At 31.3% G+C, this 18,109-nt stretch overlaps 1 pseudogene; it reads left to right on the top strand.

Moving 5' to 3' along the window:
• The first annotated feature begins 309 nt into the window (after positions 1–309).
• The window catches only part of LOC106469952, a 66,426-nt pseudogene continuing 48,626 nt past the window's right edge, over positions 310–18,109 (top strand).

Below are 18,109 nucleotides of genomic sequence, written 5' to 3'. Positions count from 1 at the left end.
TTATTCTCAACAGTCGCGCTAAAACAACACTGTAACGAAGGAACGTTAACTTCAACAATACTCTGTGACTGCAGTTCAATTACTCACTATATATCCACACATTACCTTCCCCTCTTTTATATACCAGCCTACCCTATATCCAGCAAGAACTAGAACATTCGCCAAAGTACAGGATAATTCTAGAAAATAGAGAGCGTGAGAATCACATGATCTCGATGACGCAACAACTAGGTTTTACTAGGATTGAAGGGGCGGAGCTACCAGGTAAGGTATAGTTTGACTCTGACCTGCGTAATCGTTAACGTTTTGAACGCGTAGTTAAGTGTTACGTGACGATCTCCCATGAAATGTTTTTATATCAGACCATGGCATTATAATAATTAATTGTTTTAGGTGAACACGATGAAAACTTCACTAAATCAGTTTTGTGGATCGAATTTTTGGGTATGTGATTTGTGTTTTTGAAAATTTTCATGTTATGGGTTACTTAAATATGTTAAAGTATATATTTACGTGAGGTAGCTAGTAGTATTCCCAGTATTACCATTGATGTTGGTGTGCAAACATTTTTAGTAATTTATGTAAACACTGAGTGAAAGGATCAATAGCTGCATTTTGAAAAGTTGTTAATGGGGAAAACCAATCAACTAAAATCAGAGGGCGTTACTGTTCTAGCACTACTAATATAGGTTTACCAGTGTAGCATCGGACTCTCCTCTCGCATGACGACGGTAAATCATCAAAGTATAATCAAAATACCACGGAAATTACACCTAATTTCCCCGAACTTTAACTACCAAGATCTATAAATTACCACATAAGCCAAGAAAGGGGCGAAGAGAAATAACTCTAATTTCTGCCCCCCCCCCTGGTTATTAAACTTAAACACGTACCATGATTGCATTGATTGATATATTTCTGATAAAAAGTTAGCACACAAGATCGTACGCAGAAGACGCAATGAATTTCAATGCCCCATAGCATACATGGTATTACATATTTAAGTCTATGCTTATCAGTACATCTTTGGGATTACATCCTTGCGTTTCTGTTAGTGTTCAATCTGCGGGTTCGAATCCCCGTCACACCAAACATGCTCGCCCTTTCAGCCGTGGGGGCGTTATAAAATTACGGTCAAACCCACTATTCATTGGTAAAAGAGTAGCCCAAGGGTTGGCGGTGGGTGATGATAACTAGCTGCCTTCCCTCTAGTTTTACACTGCTAAATTAGAGCAAATAGCCCTCGTTTGCGCGAAATTCATAACAAACCTGTTAGTGTTTATCACTGCATCATGGGGAGCTGAACCATGAAATTTGAATACACACAATAGATAATTAAGTTAAAGTAGATCTAGAATTTACTTTTAAGTTTTAGGTAGTGCTTAGCGCAATTGTCTCTTAAATTAAACAATTATAAGAAGTTGTCGTGTTGTTTTTTCATTAAGAATTATGGTATTTTTACGCTTATTATTTACAACTTCTGATTAACAATAACACTCAGTGTTAAAGTGTTATCTTTCTTACCTTCATGCCCTCCCAGTGACTAAGCAGTAAGTGATGGTTTTTAACACTAAAAACCAGGTTTTGATACCAATGATGGGCACAGCACAGATAGCCCATTGTGTAAGTTTTTGCATAACTACAAACAAATCTTACCTTAAATTCATTATTTCGAGGAAGAAATGTATATTTTAGAATTAATTTCAATGAGAGGTTCTGATATGAGGTATTATAATTTCTTATATTACTTTGATTTATTTTAATCTAACAAAGATTTTGAAGATATGTGTTTCAGAATCTTGATATGGTTTCTTAGACAGAAGCTGATTATTTCAATTTCAACCTTACAAAAATGGCCAAGGACAAAGTATCATGACATACCGGACCTACTAAATGTTTCTAAAACATCCAGAGATCCTAACATATCATCCTTTACTTGGTGAACACTGTTTCTGCCATTATGAAGTATGTGGTTGACTATCCTAAATTCTTCATCTTGGACCCAGATTTCACATCCTCTTGCTTCTGTAGCTTCTTCTGAGCCTGCCATATTTTTTGACAAGTTTGGTCAGCTCTTCTTGTAACCTACCTTTGCTTCTTGTTCTTCTATCCTTGACAAGGATCAGGTAACACTCACCTGTGTCTTTCACTGACTTATAAATCAGTTATATGATATTTGTTCCTTTACTCCGGTAGATTATGCTAATTTTTTTGTGGAGCTTCTTTTACACACCCTAACTCATATAATTTTGTTCCCCTTTTCCTTCCTCATTTGATTGTTGCATTATTGCAGATTATTTCTGTCTCTACTTCATATTAACTCTTAGTTGCCACATCATCCTCATACTTAAGACTCCTTCCCAGTGGTCTGTGGTTGAATTTTTGCTCCTTTTTTCTTTAGTATTCCTATTCATTGAATATCTTCTCCTGGGTTAGGGATTTCCTTTTTATTCTACTTTGACTATCTCTTACCCTCAGTCTATATATCCTCATCTTTTGCTTACCTGCCTTCTTAGTTTGCTGTCCTCTGTGCCCTTTCCTTTTGAGGCTCTGCATTGCTACCCTGACAGACTTACTGGAGAAGGTTGCACTAACCTGTTATTCAGGCTGTCCAAGTTTTTTCTTCGGCTGTTGCTCAGTTCACTTGCTTCTTTGTTTATGGATTTTGCTTGATTGGGATGCCTTATTTCTGAAATTATACTCCCTCAGTTTTATCTTGGGGAACTCCAATTGCCACCCTTCTTCCATGCAGTAGTTATTCTGGGTAGTTCCTCTTCTTGTGGTCCCCCTGACGGGCCCTGTGATCAATTGTTTTTGAAACCACCCCGTATCTTTGAACCTATAGGAGCTTGGGTCACACATTTCTCTCAGGAGCTTTCTTTGTCTTTCAGGGCTCTCACCTGTCTGTTTTTACCTCACATAGAAAATGCACTTTTTTTTTATCTACATTTCAAACACTATATGAATGTTTGGCATTTCTTAGCCATGTCAAAGGAGGCATCATATGTTGAAACCTTCCTTCTCCTTTGAGAGTCTGCTCATTTGTGCCAGTATCAATTCCCATTCTGCATCTTACCCATTTTTAGTTTTTATGACCTCTTTTGCTGAGTAGGCTGAACATTTTCCTTTACATTTCTGAGATATGGAACTTCTGGTTTTGTAGGCTTTTGTATCTTCTTCTCTGCCTACTCCTGGAGTTATTTTCTTTCATGAACCTTCTTCCTCTGGAAATCTCCTTTTTTATTTCCCCTTCAGTGGATTTTAGCAGATAACTGGAAAATACCCTGAGATCATCTGTGTTATCTCATTTCTCTACCTCTGTCTTTTTACCTCTCACTGTCACAGTGGCTCAAACGTTTCCACATAACACTGAGTATCTGTCTTCCTCCATCCTGCTCAGACTTACACCTGTTCATGGTTACCTCTCCAGTTGGGTGAGATGTGATTCTGGATGTTTGATTTCCTGCATAGTGATCTTTCCACATCACTGTCCTTGAGATATGAGCAGTACAATGGGCTTGCCAACATCTTTTGTTACAGCTGTCTGGACATCCTGTTTTGATATATTCAATAATTTCACTCTCATCTATTACATCAACCAACAGGGAAGTACTGACTTTTGGGACTCTGCTTTCTTGTTCTTGAGCTCAATATTTGCACTCAAAACACCACTTAATTCTTGGTCTTCCACATTCTTTTAGCTTTGAATTTAGTGGAAGATTGACTATCTCACCTGGACTGAATCCTTCCAACAGAGTGGTTCTTACATCTCCTAGTATTTCTTTGAATCTGTTCCCATTTTAGGAGTCTTCTTATCATTGCATTTGTGACTCTCCTTGACATCAAGCTTTTACATTTTTGGTCCCCAGTCCCAGAGTCTGCAGCTCTGGCAATACTCCCTCTGAGTCTGGATTGTTCCACCTTCTTTTTGTATGCATGTGTGGTATTCTCAGGAGACATTTTTTCCTCATAAGAATAAGATAGATCAACTAATAACAGCAAAGTAAACCAGGAAATTTGTTTAGTCTGTGTTTGAAAACTTGACTGAGTTTTAATATTGTGTTAAAAATAAATGACTGAACAAGTTTGAGAAAATGAGAAAAATATTTATACCGATCAAACAAAAAGTAAACACAGCATACATATTTGTGCAGACAGGACTACAGTGAATAATCTACTGGTTGGTGCTCAGTTCCACAGCTTTTTACTCTCTTGGGATCAATCTCTAGAGAACTAAAACATAATCTCAAAATAAAGTCTTTACTCCAAGATCTCCTAGTAGAACTGAACCAAGAAAATACACTTGAATTCAATGAGTAAACTTGGTTTCTTTGTCCAGTCAATAGTGTCACTTCATGACCCTTGTATTGTAACTAATGTACAAACATTGTTCATTTTGGCTGGTGAGCCTTTAACATAGATATGTGACATTACTGCAATATTCCCTTGGGCAGAATAGATGTTATCTGCTGTAAAGAACAAAGCAACTTGAACTAGGTAACTTCAGTAGTTTTCTGGTCCTGTGTTTATGCCAAAACTGCATCAAAATTAGACAAATGAAGAACTTTAAAAATTGCTATATAGCTAAAAGCAGATAGAAACATATATGCACATATTTTCCTCTCTTTGTTTCCACTTGCTCTCAAGCTGATAATTTAAATTAACTTTATATCCAATAATCTTTAAACTTGCACCATATCTAAGGATCACATTAACTTTTCTTTGTCCCTAAGATTGCATATATGCTACATGGTCATCACAACACTGACAATGAATCACATTTGCCACACAAAAACAACTTTTAATAATGATTTGAAAACATCATACATTAAAAGAAAGCTCTTCAATTATACTTTAAGATCAATATATTAAAGTTGCAATACAAAATATTGCAAATGAAATACCTTTTGACTATAATTACCCAAAAATACAAGATCATACCTAATAATTCATAATTAATATAAAGAATCTTTAAACTATATTTGAAATTATTAGATCATGCCTTTTACAATAAAGACATGATTAAGCAAACTCTAAGTTTATTGGAATATTTAATGTGGCCCTTTAAAATATGAAATCAAATCCTTAAGAAATATCTAATATGTCATACAGTATAAAAATGCCCTTTAACATTTAAAAAGCAATGTACAAGTACATAGTTGCATGACCATCAGCTGAGACTAAAAGAAATAAGCAAAACACAGACATACCTTGCATTCTTTAAGAGTGGATAGTTTAAGAAATATAAAAATAAAAACAGAATGGAGACACTTTAACAATGAATTTGTTTTGAATTTAGTTCTAGCACTGATTGAAAGCTGCCCCCTCATGAAAAGTCCAGTCTTATATGACCTTTAAACAAAAATGCATGGATAAAATCAAGAAAACCATTGTACTTTTCTGAAATCTAATGCAATAATGAAAAAAAATGAATAATAAAATAAAAGAATCACAAAATTTAACACCTGCATGAATAAAGAAACATTAAAAACATTCTTATATTTGCTTAAAATCACATAGTAAAATATATAATAGAAATAAAACTTTTCATTGATCCTTTTTCACGCATACTCCTTTATATGGGCAGATGAGGACATGTTAAACATATATATACACTACACCCAAATCTGCCCATAAAATAAAAAAAGGTGGCTCCTTTGTTGATTCAAGGTAGAGGCTGGTTGATGAGCTGGCTTGCTTACCTGCACAGCTGCTAATGTGGTCTGTACTGGTTCCTGAGACTTCTTGGGTCCAGTCCACCTTATCTTCCCAGTATATGGATGCACCTTGTGCCAAAAAGCACTTCTTTAGCTTCAGAATGTAGTCATCCCTTTGCCAGTGAGAGCACATATGCTACCTCCTCCTGATAGAGCTAATTTCATAGCTATTTCAACTGTCTTTCCAGTGATCTTTGCAAGTCTGCTTGATATCTTGTCTTAGCTTTGAATCTTTCAAGTGACTATACCAAGACTCAGCACTTGCCACTACATACAACAGTTGTGACCTCATGTGGCCAAGCTAGCAACTTGCTTGTCCATTATTAAAATTGATGGAGTAGCTGAAAGGTTTACATTTACACTTTTGAGCTAGCTAAGTTCAAACTCTAGCCTTATTAATTCAGCTATATAAGTTAAATGTGATTATTTGGAATAGAGGTTAGTTTATAATTTTGGAAAATATTTTTTTGAGTCATATGTTTTTGTACATCACAGTAAGATTATTCAGCATCTGTTAAATATCTGTTAGTAATCATGTTTTGAATTGGACTCGTATATTTTATCAGATAAAATAATGTATTTCATTTTTGTGTAAGTTTTTCATTTGGTGGATTTTTAGAAACCTATTCATATATATATATTGTTTACTTTCATTAAATGTTTTGAAAAAAGTAACTGTTTACAACATAAAAAGGATATAAAGAAAGTGCATTCAAGATTTTGTAGACTTAATTGTTATAGGATGTAATAACAGCTAAAAGAAAGAAAAGTAACTTTATCTTGATTTAGTCTGTTCCTTTTGAAGCAGAAGCTCACTTTGAGAACAATCATGTTAATATATTTGTTAAAAATATATAGGTTCTGCATATTATTTCTTTCCATTTGAATCTTACTGAGATATTTGAAGGTCATGGTACCAAGCACAAATTGGCTTTTCTTATCAGCATTGGTTGTGATAAAAACCTGTCCTCTTCACGAAATGTTTGTTTTGTTTATCAGGTTTGTTGTCAATGTCTCCAGTAATATTTATCAGTTCTTAAGAGTGAAATATGTAGATGACATATATATATATGTGTGTGTGTATAAATATATACATAGAGCTATGTATATTACATTATATAACTTTTCATATACATTTTTTTAATGCAAAAGCTAGTTTACATTATAATATTGATGGAAGAGACTATTTAGACTTGCCTGATTTAAATGCATATCTGTAGAATCAATAACCATCAAGATTATGAATTATTCTTTTGAATAGATATCTATATCAGATATTTATTAGCTCCTGAAAACCTAACCCTTCTATTTTAGCTTATTTGTATATCATTGGAAAAAGGTTCTACTTTCTACTGACACTTCATTATTATAGAGAAGTTTTAAGTATTAAGCAATAAAAACATTCTGTAGATTTTTACTTGATTGTGTAGAATTATTTTGTCCTCTAAACAGGTGTATATAAAATGTTTTCTTGTTGCAGTATTAGTAAACCACATGAAAACACTTTTTCTAACTGAATCAGTTATTTCTAGCACATTAGGTTTTTAATTAATATGAAAGTTGTTAATGTTTATTAAAAGTTTGGCTGTGATTTATTTTTAGTGTAACTTCAATAGGCCTAAGTTTTTGGTTGTGTGGAGTTACATCCCTGTTTGTATGTCATGTAAAGTAGTATGTATAAATATTTTCATATATGTTTAATCATTTCATTATGCATTTTGAAAGTTTTAATTGCATTAAAATACATAAATAGACTGTGATGACTTGAACTACTGAAGAGCCTGCCTGGACTTGGGCTCAGGGAGTCCAAGCACTTGTTAGATTGTTAAAATCAATTAATGGTCTACTATGTCAGGGTTTTGGACTCTGAGCACACATATCATGAAGACATCTCATTGTATATTCACAAATATACATAGATATTTTATTTTTGTAATTGAATAATCCTAGAATTGATTATTTTTGTAGCAGAACAAGCAAATGTTTAATTATGTTACCTTTTTTTCCCTATATTTCAGGACCTTACTCTCATATGGTACTCCACAACACCAGACTTCACACCATGTTTTCAGAATACAGTATTGATGTGGATACCCTGTGCTTTTTTGTGGGTTTTCTCTCCTGTGGAGATTTTGTTTTTAGTTAGAAGTCAGCAGCAGAAAGTTCCATGGACATGGATAAATGCAACAAAAAGTGTTTGTAATTTGTTTTTTATATATATTAATGCTAGGAAAGCTGCTCAGATAATAGAAACCCTTCAGCCTATTTTGATTACCAGTGAAAATTTCAGTCAACTAACACTAGCATAAAATTTAAGTAAAACTTGAATTGTCTGTTAGTTCATTAAAAATTAACAGATATCAGAACCACTTCATCATGTAAGCTGATCTGGAAATCAGATACAAGAACAACTAATTTTAAATGTCAAATGCAGATCATGATGTCTATTTTTTCCTAGTTTTTTTTTTTTCAATTCAACAAAGACTGTGAAAGTGAGGCATAAATATATTAGTTACTGACACACTTTTGATGAAGTTCATCAACAAATCAATCATTTTTTTACATTAATAAAGAAGCACACCTATATGGCTTGCTGGCTATAGGAAATGATTAAATTCGATAAACACCACTCACTATATCTGCAACCCCAATGATTGTTACCTTGTTGGGCTTGCATCATCTCAATACAACCCATACCTCTAATAATTCTGTGTACAGAAACTTGACCTACACAGTATACCAAATCCAACCAAAGAGTCAGCTATTCATATTTACAAAGAAAGCAAATCAATTTAACAACTTCTTATTAAGTAATAAAACTTTGATCTGTAAAACAGTACTTTTGAAATAAATCTATTATACACAAAATTCTGAAAAAAAATTGTTAACTAAATTGAAATGAATTATACATATACAATATACAGATACATAAAGCTAAGATAAAGAACTAAAGATTTAATGTTGCAAGGTTCATCATAACTTAGATTGGTCAAGTAGTTTGAATATTCTGTCAATTCACATGGTTTAACTAATCTTTGGTTGTTTTGAAGATCTGAATTTTACTACTTTTTTAGATTTTCTTCAATCCAAAAGAAATTTTAAGAAATTAGAATGCAAAGCAATCTTTACTGACTGAGTCTTGAATTCAAAAATTTAAATATATGTTATATTTGTTTTAAGATTTGAAAAATAAATTGTAATCCTTTTTAAAATTGTATGAAATACATTTATAATTTTGAATAACTTTTATGAGAAATGGTACCAGACAAACAAATAATTATTTGACACCAATTTTTCAATGCCTTTAGATGTTGTAGTGATGAGGTTGGTACTAACATGAATGAATGAAACATTGAACCTTGTGTAATTTGTGTTAGTAGTTTTACTATAGTTGGGTAATTAAATTGATATAATTGATTATTTATGAGATTTGATTACATCAATTAATGCCCCATAAAATAATCACTTAATCAAAATTATGATTAAATTGATTAATATCATGAAAATAATCAGTTAGTTTATCTATTTATTACTGTTTTCGATTATTCCAACTATTTAGTAATATTTATTAGTGTTTTTAACCATATCCTATTTGATCTGTTTTGGGTTAACTATAGATACAAATGTTGGCATTATCCTGCCAAATTAACTGTCACATTATTTCACTTCTCTCATAAACTGTTGTAAGAAGTTTTAAATTAGAAATAAATAAAATGAACAAAAGTTGTAAAAGCTCCTGAGATATTTTTTTACATAAACATGTTTATTGAATGTACTTAAGTAAGTAGTACTTCTTTTAAGGGTTGAATACTTGCAGTATGTGTTTGTTCACACATTAAGCAGCATGTAGGTAAATTTAGAGTTATATAATATAAAGTAATTGCATAATTTATTCTGCATTATTCGCGTTTCTTTAACATTTATGATAGTGCTATTCATTTTCCTTTAATTGACTTAGTTGAAAATATGTTTAGTTCATACTTTGCGGTATATGTTCACCTGAAGAATCATATACAAATTATATTATTGTCATTGTTGTAAATATAAGCATAATTCATTAGTTTTTGAGGAATGTACAGAGTTAGAAGTGTAAACAATATTATGTTCACTTTTGCGTATTTGATTACATTGTTTTATATTTTGTATAGTTACTGACTGGGGTACTGGTATGTCTATCACTCATCGAATTAATCCATGGGATTATTCTTTATACTTCAGAAAAAGAAGTATATCCAGTTGATTATTACACACCATTCATCAAGTTGATAACATTTGTAAGTAACATTAGTCTAGGAGACACTTATAATCATTTATATAATTATGATCACTCTAACTTGTAATATTTTTTTCAAAGTTTGCATTTGTAAATGAAAAATAAGATTAGTAAAGCTTTACTTTCAAAATCTTTATATTCTTTTATAGGCTTGAGTTATAAGTAATCATAGTAAAATTAATCTAGTATATAAGCATGTTAAGATGCGTGTGAATATAATAGAATTGCAATTTAAATACATAAAAGATTTCCCTGCTTGATCAGAAAGACTGGACTAAATTATTGTTATGAATGTTTTTATAGAAATGACCACAAGGTGGCAGTGAAGAAGAATGAAAAACAAAGTTGCCCTATACTCAGTTGTGTGTGTTCTCAATAAAAGTTCATGCTGACAAAAGAATAACTGTTTGTATTAATCAGCCATGATATGACAGTTATGGAAGATCTAACTCTAATAGATTTCTTCCATATTATAGTCTGACTGAGCTTTATTTCTTGAGGGGCTCAAAAATGATTGTCTTGACTTGAGCCTATCTTTCTAAAGTGCAAGAAACTGTCACAAATTATACTAATTTCTTTAGCCGAGCTTGAAATAGTTGCATGCAATAGCTTCTGTTGACACTTTATAATTAGAAGCTCAAGGCTGTAATGCTACTGGTTTTGTAGGCTGGATTTTTTAAAGTAGGTACCTGAGACTTGTTGGCAATAAATTTCAACAATAAACAAGCAGCAACACAGTTTATCTGTTTTAAAATAATATATTATAACAAGTCAAATGTATATACAAGTGTTAATTACACTGTTGGTTACCACAGTTGTATCCATAGCTTTAAATAATTGTCTCATTTTTTGTCAAACTCCACACAGACTGGTTTATTTACTTTAGAACACAATTGACAAGATTAATTATTCTTCTCTGCTCTGTTATTACAATACAGTCTGTGATAATTTCACTTTAAAAATTGTCACTATACACTCTTTATTGCTAAACTCACAATCATGCAGTCTAGATCTAAATAATAATCTTTTGACACATATTTATACCCCGACAGCAGTCTAGAACATTCCATGCAATACAGTGTACCAGATATCTTTATGTTACTGAAACTCTTTGCCACACTGCCATTAAGTTCATGTCCATGTGAATGTTTGGCATCTGCTCTCTCTCCCAGTTGAATAATTACCTGAGGTGTACACAAGCTGAAGAAAGACTGAGTGCTCTAGCTTTAATCAATAATCATTATGACACTGTTATCAACATAGAAATTGTATGTAAGTTATTTATGAGAAAGCACTCCATAAGAATGAAGCAATAGCCAATGATGGAAATAGCTAATACACTATTGTTGTACAGAATTGTTTAAATTAGTAATATAATTTAACAGTTAATAACTACTCTGCATGTTGATAGTGCAGTACTTTTCTATAATAAAATATACATGATTATGCTAATTTAAGCCTAGCTCCCCATGCAGTGTTACAAAGAATAATGATTTATTGACTTTTCATTGGATGTTTTGGATTTTATGTGAACAGCCATGCAATTATGTAAACTATATTTCATGCAAAATTTAATCTTATAGCACCTATTTTTTGCAAATGTTCTGGGGGGCATGCCTCCAGACCCCTATAGCATTAACATACTTTGCATGTTGATTGATTGTACTTTGCACAATATGTATTGAATTTTAATCTCACAAATTAACCCCCCCCCCCTTTCAAGCATTCTGCATACGGGCATGAGAATATCAGGCAAATTCATCCAAAGTCATAATATTAAGCTGTCACACTGCAAAGAAAATGCTGAACTATTTACAAAAATTTATATATGTATGTGTGTGTAATGTTCTGTATTTATGGTATTTACATATATTTATTGATGCAAGTTTAACATTTTTTTACTTTTGAATTAATTTAGTAGTCAGTGTGTTTTCTTTCCGTTAAAAAACATGAATTGTTTATATATATAACCTATACCAGTACAAACGTGATCACAAAAACATTTTTAATTTGTACATAGTGTTAATTTCAATTGCTTTTGCTGTTTTCCTCATTGAGATATTTTTTATATGAAGTATCTTTGCTTTTTAATGCTGCCATTATTAAAATAAATTTTTAAAATATAAATTTCTATCTTTACAGCTACTGGCATTTTTATTCATATGTTTTGGAGTTAAAAAAGGGATGCAAACTTCAGGAGTCCTCTTTATGTTCTGGTTGTTTTTACTGATGGGAAGTCTTATCCAGTATCGATCCATCCTCCTTAGAACATTTGATCAGGTTGCTGTTCACATTTATCTTTTGGGAATGGAATGTTTTTAAAGAGGTCATTTTTGTGTTATATAAAAATTGAAGACAAAGTTAGTACGTGTAATTAAAAATTTAGCTACTGTTGGTGCTTTTAACCAGGTTATTTATGCTTTATTTAATTAATAGTATGATACATTTATATCCAGGTAACATAGTTAAATTTGTGCTGAGTGTATGTGATATGTGATAAACTTTGTTTATGTAGCTTTTGGATGTGCATAATTATTAATTGAGTGAATAATTTTGAATGATGTTGTTCAAATAATTAAGGCATGTATGAAATATTTGAAGTAATATGTTCAGCTTGTGTAGTATTAATATTTTCATTAAGTTGTGCAGGAAACAATATTTTCATTTTATTTACTTTCCTTTAGGAAACAAGTTATGCCAAATTAGAAAGCAGATTTAATTTTGTGGTCACGATGATCTTCTTCCCTGTTGTGGTCAGTTTATTTATTTTGTCTTGTTTTGCTGATAAAAAACCAGTTCCAGCTTTTGATCAAGTTTGTAAGGTAAGTCTTGATCTAATGTTCCCACATAATAGAACATTTTATCACAGGAAGGTTTTATTTTAAACTTTTAACAATATCTAAAGCAAAAACATTCTTCCAGTGATTAATAATCTGTTATCAAAATTTCGGCTAGCTTCGATTTTACTGTTTTTTTGTTTTTTTGTCTTCAGTTATATTGTAAATAAAGAATAGCTTTAACAGTAAGATTATTCAAACAAAATCCCAACATGTAAAAGGCCATGATGTATTCTTATAAAATAAATTCTACCCTTTGGATTGTTTTTACTCTAGGTTAGCAAAAGCTCATTTTCTTCATTTTGAATAATTTCATAGAAACAAAATTACTTTGAGAGAAGTTATTATGCTAAAACAAAGCTAATATATTAAACTCAAAACAGAGCTCATGTTTGATAGTATCTTCCTGATTATATCACTTGCAATATATTCTGATTGCCTTCTCATATTTCATTTGAAAAAAAATTTCAGACTCAAATATAAACTCTCAATTTCTTCATGTTCAAAATGTACTGAGATTTTAAACAGAACAAAATAGAATTATACAATGAAATCATAAAGGTTTGAATTTATTTTTCTAGCAATAGGTCAAAATGATTATAAAGACTATGGATTTATATTTATATCTGTAGTTTAGATAATTAATGTATGTGTACTTGTATAAAAATAGTAGAAGCCATACAAGGGTGCACACACACACATCGTGGACTTTTATAACCATTGTGCATTTAAATGATTTCACTTGAAAACTTTTGTATTATTCCATCCACTCACTTCAAAATAAACTCATTTCTCTGATTATATGGTTGATTAAAGTCACAAATAATAGGAGCAGTCATCTTGGTTAGAAATTAATGATTATAGTTGTATTAACACCAGTGGGAAGTTATGTTAAAATGTTTTCAAATGTTTTTTCATGAGTAGGTTTCAGTGAAAAATAAAAAATTGTAGAAATATTTTTTTACATACATAAAAAACTTTTTGAATTTTATCATTCCTTTTTCACCGGTAGTCCAAGATAAGAAAATATTGGCATAAGCCTGAATAATTGTGACAAAGGAATCATCTTAGTTTCATAATAGTTGTTTCACAAGTATGACAATGTTATCCGTCAATGTTATCAAAACTAATGCTGAAACTTCATAGCTTGATAGATATGATTGTAAATGAATGTTTGATGTATATCTATACTTAAGATTTGTGTTGTGCCTAATTTTTTCTTCCTTTTGAACTCACATTAGAAAGTTTGTCCTGAAGAAAAAGCTTCATTCTTGTCAAAGATAACATTTTGGTGGTTCACAGGGTGAGTAATTTTTAAATCGTGAATAATGGTATTAATTTATTAAAAAGTGGTAAAATTTGAGCAAGTTTATGGTTTTTTGGCAGGGAGAGTGCCCACTGTGATGAAGTGGAACAATGACAGACCTCATATTGCCTCCTCAGCACACACATACCCAGCTGAGATACAGTTTCTAATATTTTTAAGTTCTCTACATTGTAGCTTCCACTGATATAAAAATGTTAATTTTTCTGTCTCAAACTCTTTGCCCCCACTCCTTGTTTATGGGAGCCTTATACTTTAAAAGTCAAACCTATAACATACAAGTTTTACAGCAGCTCTTCTAAACATATATTTTGAATTGTATACATTCAAAAACGTAGCTCTATTTTAACATTTTTTTTGAATAAGTGTTTAAAGTCTATTTTAGGAAAATTATTTCTTGATGTAATCTATAAAGTTTGGATAATATATATAAAATATCAGCATTTAATAAGTAATTGTCAGTGAATGCACTTTTTTTTTATATTTGATTAATAATTGTTGCAACAAGGATAGAAGTTTTAATTAAGAAAAAAGTAGAGTGCACTCTGAGTACACATCAGCTTTCAAAGGGTTTGTGTTGTATACACATCTGACACCAGGTGTCACAAAGTTGAAATATTTTTGTTCTTTAATAAATTCATTTAACATATTTTTCTTTAACAATGCATAGTTATTAAAAGATATGATGGAACGTTAAACCATTTGTGTACGTGTTTTTATCATGTTGGACTAGTTAGGTGTGTTTTACTTTGTGTCATGGATATTGAAGTTGTAATAGCTATTACTATAATCCATTGTTATCTTACATCATTTGTTTATTTTCAGCATTTTTTTTTTCAAATTATAATATAATGCATTATTTATTAGTATACATGTTGGTTTTAAAAGTTATAATATTCAAACACATGTAATTAAGATAAGTATTTACAGAGAGATTATCTCTCTGTTTCAACCAATATTTTTGTATCAATAGTGAAGTATTTTTACTTAATTTTTTTTTTAGACTGGCTATTCTAGGATACAAGAAACCACTAGTGAAATCAGAAATGTGGATCTTAAGTCCAGAGAATGAATCAGGAAAACTAGTTCTGGATTTTAACAAACACTGGATACCTGTCTTGGAGAAAGCATTTAGGTTGTACTTAAAGTGATTAAAGTTAAAGTTGATTATTTGGTACTGCATGTACTTTGTTCCTTAAAAGAAAAATGAGATATAATTCAATTTTTAACCAATAATTAAGATCTTTAAACTTGCTAAGAAATATTTTCATATGTATCTTCAGAAATAGTGTTCTGATTAATTGACTGCAGAGTAGCATGAATATACATTATGCTTACTTCAGTGCATTTGAAAATGCTCATAGTTTAACTGTATCAAACTTTTTATGCCTATAATTTTTGGAGTTGAAACGTTACAGAATTATCCCTGTTAGTGATTATATTATTTTTTTCATTGTTTTGTATTTCCAGCAAAGATGATGAAACTTCAAGATATGCACATGTTAATATTCTTGGCCCAGTAGTAAAAACGTTTGCTCCAGAATTGCTGGTTGCTGGCTTAATGAAGTTAATTGGTAGTGTCACAGTTTTTATAAACCCTATGGTGTTGGAGTAAGTATATTTCATCTTCCCAGTGAATAAAAATATGTTTCTTAATGTTATTCTGAACTTTTCAAATGTTGCAACTTTGTAAACCTTTATGTGGAAAAAATTAGCTTGTGTTGTTAGTGTAATGCTTTTAAGTGTAATATAGGAACTAAGATTTATGAACATTTTCTGGTAAGAAAGGTTAGGTTTAACTGATTTTAAAGTGGTTTGGCTCATTTGGAATATCATTTGAATTGCATATCATCATTCAAAGGAGGGTACATTGTAAAAAGTTTTAAAAGGGTGTATATTGAGGTCTCTAGAAATAAAAACGTATGAAAACAATGTAGGATTTTTCCATAATTATCTATTAAAATATTTGTTTGATGCCCAAAATAAACTTTACATCCAATAGGACATACCAGTAGTGACTTGGTTATCTAATAAATCATCAATAAAAATGTCTTTATGTTTTCATGAAATTAAAACAAAGCCTATGTTTAGTATTAAGTCATCTTCTAGATAATGAACAATACTGTGATTCTTCAACTCAATCACATGAATGAAAGTATGCCCAGTAGCACAGCACAGAAACTTAAAGTAATGAGTATAGTGTACATATCTTTATGCAAACATTGAAAGTTGATGACATGCATGAGGGGTAATCATAGTTACAGTAACCAAACCAAAATTGCTTGAGTGTAGACCTTTTTGTTGGATGGAGCACAGTGAAATGAATTGAAAATACTTATTAAATTCAACAAAACTGTTTAATTCTAGTAAAGAGCACCATTTAGTGCTTTTAGGTCATTCATTTAAATGCTAATTTTAAGCAACCTTTATTTAGAATAACAGTGAATTTTTGTAAGTTATTGCAGATAATTTTAAATCAGGCAGACTTTGCAATACTGAAAGACTGTCCATGTTAAGTTTGAATTCATTCTATTAACAAGACACGTGACTCAAAATTTCCTTTACATATTTGAATAATGTGTCACCAATAATACTCGGCTCGCCCACCTTCCACTTGACTTATTGTACATAACTCCTAAGGGTTTTGATGGAGATTAATGATTGGATATGTGATCCACTTGCTACTATTTGTTTTTTAAGTCCTTGAATAGTGGGCAGAAAATTGTAAGATGACTAATGTTACTACTCTCTTAAAGGGAGGTGACAAAAATTGTCTCAGTAATTTTAAGCCTATTAGTCTTACATCAGTTGTGGGAAAAGTTTTGGAAAGTCTGACAAAAAATGCTTTGTAAATTCATTTAACAAAGTTTAGAATTTTTCATCTGGATTTTTAGAATGCATTTTACAAGGTGCCACCATAAAGGCTTGTAAAAAAATTATCTGTATAGGTGTGTTAGCTAATTGGATAGAAGAGTGACTGGATGGAGAAAGCTGAGGGTTGATTGATGTTGTCACAAGTGAGGTACCTCAGGGCTTAGTGTTAGGACCTTTGCTCTCTTTGATTTAAATCAGTCACATAAATGAAGGAATGGTCAATATATTACTTAAATTTGCTGATGATATTAAGGTTTTGTGTTGCTAGTTATGAGGAGGATGCTATGCTACTGCTTTACAAAAGGATTTAGATCATTTAGTGAATTGGGCAAATATATGGCAAATGGGTTTTGATTATAATAAATGCATGTGAATTATCATAATTTGAATTATAAGTATAATTTGGACAGGAATAACCTTAACAGTGTTATGAAAGAAATGGATCTTGGTGTAGTGGTTGATCAGTCTCTTTTAGCCATCCAAGCAATGTACTGTTGCTAATGGCATGGCAAGTCAGATTTTAAATTGTATCTACAGAAATAATAAATACAAGTCCAAATAGGTTATAATATCGTTGTATAGGTCATTGGTTAGGCCACATTTGGAGTACAGTGTTCAGTTTTAGGCTCCTTACCTTAGGACCTTGAAATGTTGGATAGCTTAGGAAGTCTGCTGAGATGATACCTGGGATAAAAAGGTTGTCATTTAAGGATAGGTTAAAATCTCTGTAATTGTTTTCTTTTGTAAAAAAAGAGTTAGAGGGTAACTGATTGAGGTATTTAAGATTATTAACCCTTTTGAGATGGGTCACAGGTGAAAGGCCATGTCATCTCGTTTGTTGACTCGCATTCAAAATTTTATTGAACTATTTTTTCATGAATTTATGTCATTAACTTTGGTATCAAACTGTAGATTATAATTCAAATTTTAGTACTATATATTACTCAGTTTCTTAATTTAAAAGCAAATATAAAAAAAACACAGATAAACATCGATTTTTGTGTTTCAGTGGTATGTTGAATGCAGCACTGGTTCAGATTGATATTTGTGAAGTCAAAATACTAAGTCTATAGTTTCATACGAC

This window comes from Limulus polyphemus, unplaced genomic scaffold (genome assembly GCF_000517525.1).
Source record: "Limulus polyphemus unplaced genomic scaffold, Limulus_polyphemus-2.1.2 Scaffold3740, whole genome shotgun sequence".
In the NCBI taxonomy this organism is placed as follows: domain Eukaryota; kingdom Metazoa; phylum Arthropoda; class Merostomata; order Xiphosura; family Limulidae; genus Limulus; species Limulus polyphemus.
This window is presented reverse-complemented; position numbering and strand designations above follow the sequence as displayed.